This window comes from Mauremys mutica, chromosome 9, assembly GCF_020497125.1.
Source record: "Mauremys mutica isolate MM-2020 ecotype Southern chromosome 9, ASM2049712v1, whole genome shotgun sequence".
Classification (NCBI taxonomy): Eukaryota; Metazoa; Chordata; order Testudines; family Geoemydidae; genus Mauremys; species Mauremys mutica.
Genome location: NC_059080.1, coordinates 92,636,074 through 92,644,702, shown reverse-complemented (window position 1 = coordinate 92,644,702; position 8,629 = coordinate 92,636,074).

Below are 8,629 nucleotides of genomic sequence, written 5' to 3'. Positions count from 1 at the left end.
TCCCCCATCATCTGTCCCTGAGGTTATCACAGATTAGAAGGCGAAAAAAACGCACCTGTGATGACATGTTTTCCGAGCTCATGCAGTCCTCCCACACTGATAGGGCACAGCTTAATGCATGAAGACATTCAGTGGCAGAGGCCAGGAACAAATTAAGTGAGCGCGAAGAGCGGAGGCAGGACGCGATGCTGAGGCTAATGGGGGAGCAAACGGACATGATGAAGCATCTGTTGGAGCTGCAGGAAAGCCAACAAGAGCACAGACCCCCCCACTGCATCCACTGTATATAGAGTGACCAGATGTCCCAATTTTATAGGGACAGTCCTGAAATTTGGGGCTTTTTCTTATATAGGCTCCTATTACCTCCCCCACCCCATCCCAATTTTTCACACTTGCTATCTGGTCACCCTAACTGTATAACCGCCTCCCCTCCTCCCCATGTTCCATAGCCTCCTCACCCAGATGCCTAAGAACGCGGGAGGAGGTTCTGGGCACCAAGCTACTCCAGAGGATGGCCCAAGCAACAGAAGGCTGTCATTCAAACTGTTTGATTTTTAGTGTGGCTACAATAAGCAATGTGGCCTTGTCCTTCCCTCCTCCCCCACCTCACCTGGGCTACTTTTTCTGTTATCTCTCTCTTTTTAAAAAAAAATTAATAAAGAAAGAATGCAAGGTTTCAAAACAATATCTACTTTATTTCGAAGGAGGGAGGGTGGTTGGTTTACAGGGAATTAAAATCAACGAAGAGGGTGGGTTTGCATCAAGGAGAAACACACACACAACTGTCACACCGAAGCCTGGCCAGTCATGAAACTGGTTTTCAAAGCCTCTCTGATGTGCAACGTGCCGTGCTGTGTTCTTTTAATCGCCCTGGTGTCTGGCTGTTCAAAATTGGACACCGGGCGATTTGCCTCAACCTCCCACCCCACCATAAACATCTCCCCTTTACTCTCACAGATATTCTGGAGCACACAGCAAGCAGCAATAACAATGGGCATGGTTGTTGCGCTGAGGTCTGACCAACAGCTCCAGTGAGCTTTTAAACGTCTAAAGGCACATTCTACCACCATTCTGCATTTGCTCAGCCTATAGTTGAGCTGCTCCTTACTACTGTCCAGGCATCATGAATGGATCCCCTGAGCTTGTCCCTGGGGAGCAGGAGAGCAGAGTTTCAGTGGAAGTGATGGAGCCGTACATCATGCCCTGGAGGTTGCTAGGAGCTGGGCAGGGAAGATGTTCCCAGAACCCCCGGCCAAGCTACATCTCCACCGAGGATGGTTACCAGTCCTACTGGACCATCTGCTGCCAGCAGCATCCAGGAGGACCAAAACGGATCTCCCGAGCTTGTCACTGGGGAGCAGGAGAGCTGAGTTGCAGTGGAAGCGGTGAATGACGATGGTTAGCAGTCCTACTGCACTGTCTGCAGCGAAGGCAAGGAGCTGCTGCTGTGTAGCAATGCCAGCTGCTGCAGGTGCTTCTGGGTCGAATGCTTGGAGGTCCGTGTAGGGCGCAAGGCACCTCAGCCAAGGCAAAAGAGCAAGAGCCCTGGAGCTGTTACATGTGTCAACCACAGAAGTGCTATGGGGTGGCACAGCGCCGACAGAACGTCAATGATTGCATTGGCTACTTGGATCACAGCAGTCCCCACAGTAGACTTGCCCACAACAGCGGCGGTGACGGTGAGCTGAGCAGACGCCATGCTTTCTGTGGTATGGCATCTGCACAGGTAACCCAGGAAAAAAGGTGCGAAACGATTGTCTACCATTGCTTTCACGGAGGGAGGGGTGACTGACGACATGTACCCAAAACCACCCACAACAATGTTTTTGCCTCATCAGGCATTGGGAGCTTAACCCAGAATTCCAATGGGCAGCAGAGACTGGGGGAACTGTGGAATAGCTACCCAGAGTGCACCGCCCCATAAGTCGATACTAGCCATGGTAATGAGGACGCACTCCACCGAGTTAATGCGCTTAGTGTGGACATATGCAATCGACTGTATAAAATCGATTTCTAAAAATCGACTTCTATAAAATCGACCTAATTTTGTAATGTAGACATACCCTTATCTGGAGCCCCAAGGGAAGATCTTTCCAACTAATGACTTAACATTGTCTCTTGACCACCTTGGAGAGTTTACTTCTGGTGTATGGCTTCTGATGGCACAAAGAATGAATTGTATGTTGGGTAAGTACAGTGGCTACATCATCAGGAGACATCAAGTGCATCCATCCACCATCAAAATGATAAGGCAGTCCTGAACAGCTTGCATATGATTTGTTACTCAGTTCCGCAGGAGCACGGCAGGGATCTCAGGAAGCCCCAACAGTAAAGATGTGAGTTAAATTGCTCTTGACCACAACGTTTCCTTCTTTCAGTTCATGTGGTTGTTCTGAGGAGCATGCAAGAGTTGATCCAGATAAACTAGGGGAGGCAGATCTGAGTTGTCTATCTGCCAAAAAATGCACCATCAATCCACAATATAGTCCCACACTACCTGTTGCCACTGTTCCTTAGTAAGAGCATGTCTGACATACTGTCTGAGAAGCTCAGCTACTTCAGAAAATGGGCATCTTGATTTTAACCAGCATTTTTAATGTGGTTTTGAGATGAAATTGTGAAGTAAGCTGTCTTGATAGTTGACTAAGATCATTAATGCAACCAGGGCCCTCCCCTCACACCTAATAACAGTGGGAGCGATTTTTTCTTGGAGGTGACTCTTTTCAAGCTATTGTTTTGCCTTTCTGAGCATTTTATGCGAGCCCATTTGGTGACACTCATGCACAGTGGTGGGTTTTAAATTGTGTATGATTCATGTTTATGGAAGCCGGGGAGCCACACACACAGTCAGTGGAAGAATTTGGCTTTCAGGGTAGTTAGAGTAGAATCTGGTAGTTCATTCAAAGTGTGTCCATAAACATGAAATTACAGAAAGGCAAAATTGTGATCTACTGTGCACTAACACTGAACTGGGCTCAAGAAGGTTAATTCATTTTGAATTGGTGTTTTGGCCACTTGAGATTCTCCTCAGAGATTTTAATCTGTATTGAAATGCTTGTAAATGTCAAGAAGATACAGAAATATAATCATTTTATAAACTTCAACTTACTTTAGTTTTAATTTATTTCTAGCCGCATAAAATCTCAAATAAAGCATACATATCATAATGGCACATTACAAATGAAACCAAGCTTGCAATCTCCACAAAATGAAAAGAGCGACATATAACACATTAAATGGTGATAGACACAGAGGAATTTACAGATATTTTGACTACTCTTGCTTTGTCTGAAATCTGTATCTACAGTCACTCCCTACTCAGTCACTCAGGAAATTAAACTCAGTTAAGTTATAGTTAAAGTACTACAAAACCATTTCACTATTACCACTATTAGGGCCTGAGGCAATGAGATGCTGAGCATCTTTTACTACAGCAGGAATTGAGGGTACTGAACACCTCACAGAATCAGACCCTTTGTGCCTGTAATGTCATGAAATGACACCTACACTAGAGTGAGGTGAAGAAATCAATATTAAAAAACTCAACTGTCTGGAAAAGTTGAAAAGCTCAAAAAAGCTATTTCCATCCCAATAGTTTAATCTGCCCATATACAGTAAATAGCCCTGTGTAAAGTTTTCATACAAAGATAGTCTTGCAATGGTTTTCTGAAAGTTTGAAGTTCTCATAAAATACTACTAAGTTGATGTGACTTGGATTATAAGTAGATGCACTCTAAAGTTATGCCATGTACTCAACGAAATCTCTTTATCATGTAAGACTGCATTCCCCCAAATTAAAATTGAATCCAAATTGAGCCTCTAAATCTCATGTGAACAAACTCTTTCATGGTAGTTTTAATACACCCTATTTCTAGCTAAATGGTATACATTGTATACCTAGGTTGAAGAAGAGCTTAATTTGCTTCCATTCTTTTGCAATTATCAAGTGAACTCCTTTAAACCTCCAAAAAGTTTGATGGGGATCAAATCTTTTTTTTTTCTTCGATTGCTTATGCCTTGTTGGAATGGTCTTGGTCGCAACCATTTTAGACCCGAGTCCTACATTGGGAACTGTTAGCATGGATCTCCTGCTTCCTTGATTTCAATGGGACTCTACATGGACACAGGAGTCCATGCTATCAGAACCCAGTGTGAGACGAGGACCTTAGAGAGACAGAGTGCCTGCCGTAAAGCGCTCACAATCAATCAATGTGTGAGGACAGCACAGAGTACATTGTGGACTCTACCAGACTACAAATAATAATATAACTAGCTGGAGGCTGAACGCAAAAAGCTTTAACTCCTGGGAATGGGCAAATCAAATATTAAGTTGCCAACTAGCACAGATCTATATGCTAGTGATCAAGTTCCATTTTGACTTCAATATAGACATATGTAATTTATACAGTACTTGCAGTATAATAGAAAAGAATTATTTTTAAAAGAATACTCATGTTTCCAATGCAATTGATTGCAAGACTGTTGCAGTTGGCAATGGTTCTTGTGAAATACCTTCGAGCTCTAGGTTACTGACATATCTAAATTAACATTTTTTATTTAGATTAAGGAATATTAGAAACTAGAGCTAGAAAGAATTTAGGTAATGTAGTCCATCAGTTTGGCCAATGCACGATTATGCCCTATATTTTGTAAAATTTTGTGCACTACAGCTATTCAAAGACTATGTGGCTTCCACCAATTCAGCAGGGAGACTATTCTCTAAACTAATAACATTGTCTTGGAGTTTTACTGAGCCCAGAATGGAGAACTGCCCTTGTAGATCTGATCCCAACCTATTTTCTGGGTAACAATGTTACTGTGGGCACTCACAAAACCACTGCATTTGTGTGCAGTAACTATAATGTTACCTCCGAATTCATAGATTAAGCACAGGGAAGCTTAGGTAATACCATACATTCTGTGGTAATGTTATTTAATTGCAAGAGGGACCTAAAGCTCCAGACTGATTAATAAAATTCACCCCTTTCCTTTCCTATCACTGCAACTGAGCGTGCAGCTGGCTTGTTGTAGAGGTAATGATGGCCATTTCAATAGCAAAGGAAAGTACCTTACACTGCTAAAAAAATATTTACCCTTCAGATAGTCCTTGTGAGTGATTACAGTTGCACATAATCATAGCAAGGCCTGTTGAACTGTTAACTGAGAAATTTTTCAAATGGCATTTTTGGCTTTTATTTGGGAAAAGGGTAAATATAAAAAGAATAGAATGGTTCCTTTATAAATGATATTCGGATAAGAAACAGCACTGGGATGAAGGAAACTGGTCTAAAATAAAACCAGCCAGCAAGATCAATCTTTTGTATTTCAGGATATCGTGATTTGCCAACCAAAAATCCAAGTAGCGTGCCATAAAACACATTAGGACCATTGGTACCATGGAGGCAGTTTCATTATGGGCAGGGTTTTTGTTTTTCTCTACTATACTTCAGAAATATGTAGTTTGATCCAAGTTTTTTTTAAAGAAAATGGTGTACAAGCCAAACTCCCAAGCTTTTAGTTTAATTATGATTAGCTGTTTCTGAGGTATAGCTACTATAATGAGGATTGTTGGGGTTATGAAGCAATAATGAACAGTACAGGGTGATGGTTATGCTTGTCTTAATAATGATGTTCAATGATAGCATAAGTAATGCTGTATCTCTATTTACTCTTAATTATCCGTACTCCAGAGGTGTGTACAATATAAAATATCAGGGTTGGAAGAGACCTGAGGACGTCATCTAGTCCCACCCACTGCTCAAAGCAGGACCAATCCCCAGGCAGATTTTTGCCCCAATTCCCTAAATGACTCCTTCAAGGATTGAGCTCACAACCCTGGGTTTAGCAGGCCAATGCTCAAACCACTGAGCTATCCTCCCCACCTTGCCTAGGCTAAGCCCAGTGTCAGTGACTGTATATTCCACCAGTAATATTATTTTCATCACCTTATGGTGAGTAAATATTAACTCACTTGCCACTTCTTGGTGTATAAGGCATAGTAAATCAAGTGATATTTAAACATAAATATCACTATAATATCTCTAAAGACCTAAATATCAGTATATAATGATAAATCAAGTGCTATTTTAGACATAAATATCACTATATAATATCTCTATAAACAGCCATAAGTCCCCCTGCCTTAATTTCAGATGGATTATTGAGCTAGATAACCCAAGAGTGGATGCTACATTCTTTCTCCGTTGGAATGAACAACTAATTAGAACACATCTGCGAATAAAAAAGTGATGGAATTTTTGCAAAACACTTAGTAACATTCTCTCTTACTACTCTCCTACTCTAGCAACTATTTTGCACAACTTTCAGGATTTGTTCAAGAGTAAGTTCACTTAACCTATACAGAAACTCCAAGACTTAAATTTTCAGATGTGGGCATGCACAAGGGGGAGCAATCAGAGCTGCATGCTCCCCAAATAATCAGTGCGGGGCACAGAACTCCTCCGGCCGTGGGGCTGCAATGGGGGCACAGAACGTGCCCCCTCCAAAAACAGTGACATCATAAATTCCTGCTTATGCCCCTGGATGTGAGTAGTGATTTGGGTGTCTAAATTAAAAACGCTTGACTACTGGGATACCTAAAATGGGGCTGATTCTCGGAGGGTGGCTACTAGTACTTCTGAAACATATCAGGTCCCTTTAACGTGTCTCAAGTAGAATACCCCAAAAATGAGGCCCCCACAAACAAATTGCTATCACTTTGGCTACGGTCTTGCAAACCTTTGTTCATATGACTAGCAATTACTCAAGTAAGTAGCAAAGAATCCTGTGGCACCTTTGCAAATTTGACACCATCAGTTTAGGATTAAACAAAGACTGTGAATGGCTTGCCAACTACAGAACCAGTTTTTCCTCCCTTGGTTTTCACACCTCAACTGCTAGAACAGGGCCTCATCCTCCCTGATTGATCTAACCTCGTTATCTCTAGCTTGCTTCTTGCTTGCTTATATTTACCTGCCCCTGGAAATTTCCACTCTTGCATCCGACGAAGCGGGCATTCACCCATGAAAGCTCATGCTGCAAAACGTCTGTTAGTCTATAAGGTGCCACAGGATTCTTTGCTGCTTTTACAGAACCAGACTAACACGGCTACCTCTCTGATACTCAAGTAAGTAGTGGCATTGAGGTCAGGTGGACTGTTCACAAAAGTATGCTTTCAAAAGACTCAGCCTCATAGGTGTTTAATATTTATTTTTATTGCAGTACTCCCAGAGGCTTCAAACAGGGTAAGGGCCCATTGTGCCAGTCAATGTACTAACACCAACTGCAGGACAGTCCCTGCTCTGGAGCGGTTACAATATAATTGTTGTTGAGTTATATCTCTCTGAGTCATTTTAAATAGAATCAACTTATTTTACTGGCCCTGTCTTTAAATTAAAAGCTTCTTCCTACTTCCTTAAGAACTCTTACTGCCTCTCCATCACAACATCTTCCCATTTCCTCAAATATTTGACATTCTGTTATTTGCATCTTTAATTAATCGTATTGCTGTGAAATAGTCTTCAAATGAGTCCAGCTATGGTGCATAAAATACATCAGCTGGATGCTTCTACAAAAATGGTTCATAGTGGAAAATGGGCATATTTTAAACTGTCAAAAGTTAGCAAGCACTTAAATGAGTCATTCCATCCCCTTCTTACTATCCTCTGCAACCCCCTCAGCCTCCCTCCTGCCCTACATCACCCTGCAACCTCTACTGCCATGTTTGTACTGCTCCTCACAGTCCCTGCGTCCTGTCCAGCCCCCTGAATCATAGTATTTTGCCTGTGTGCATTGCTTCAGTCTCATTGAAAACAATGGGCGCTAGCCAAGTTTATTAAGGACAGCCTCACTTTCACATGCAGAGACACTATAGTGAAATGGTGGCCATCTTGTTGGCTTCAGCCTCATTAATGGAGATGGTGGCCGTTTGAATAAGAGGAAAGTTGTTTTAATGAGACAAGTAAAAACATCCAAGTCATCATAAAATCATACTTGGCAATATTGGGTAAAATCATCCATTTGCCCCAGACTCTGCTCCCACCTCTGACTTACTTTCCTAGTGTCATAAGTAAGTCACTGTCACAAGGATGTGGGGATGACTGACGTGCAAAGCTGAGACGTCATTATGTTTATTTAAATAAGTAAAACATTTAGGTCTTGGGCCTAAGCAGAAGTTTCTCTACCCCGTTCCTTATCATATGGCACTTTCTTGTGTCCTGTGGTCAAGAGACATCAGCTAATAGTTGCAGGGCATGTACCTATTAACCTGGAATCTTCAATGTGTCTTCAAGATCGAGAAGCCAGGCCATTTACTATCAGGCTATAATACCTAATTGTCCTTTGAAGATAATCAGGATGGTCCCTGAGGTGGAGCAAGGGGACAGTAATCGCTACAAAAGACTGGAAGGAAATGGGGAATCTCTCACATGAGCTAAAGACTTTGAGAAGAAGAAGGTGTGAAAATCCTTCTGTAGAACCAGTTGAGGATGTTGGAGTCATGTATGTATCCGTATTTCTCTCTTTTTGTGTCACTGTTTCCCAAATAGACATTAACATGAAGAGACCTTTGGGTTAAATGAGTGATCATTCTAAAGCTGCTACAAGTGTGGGATCCTAGAAATCATTTTGT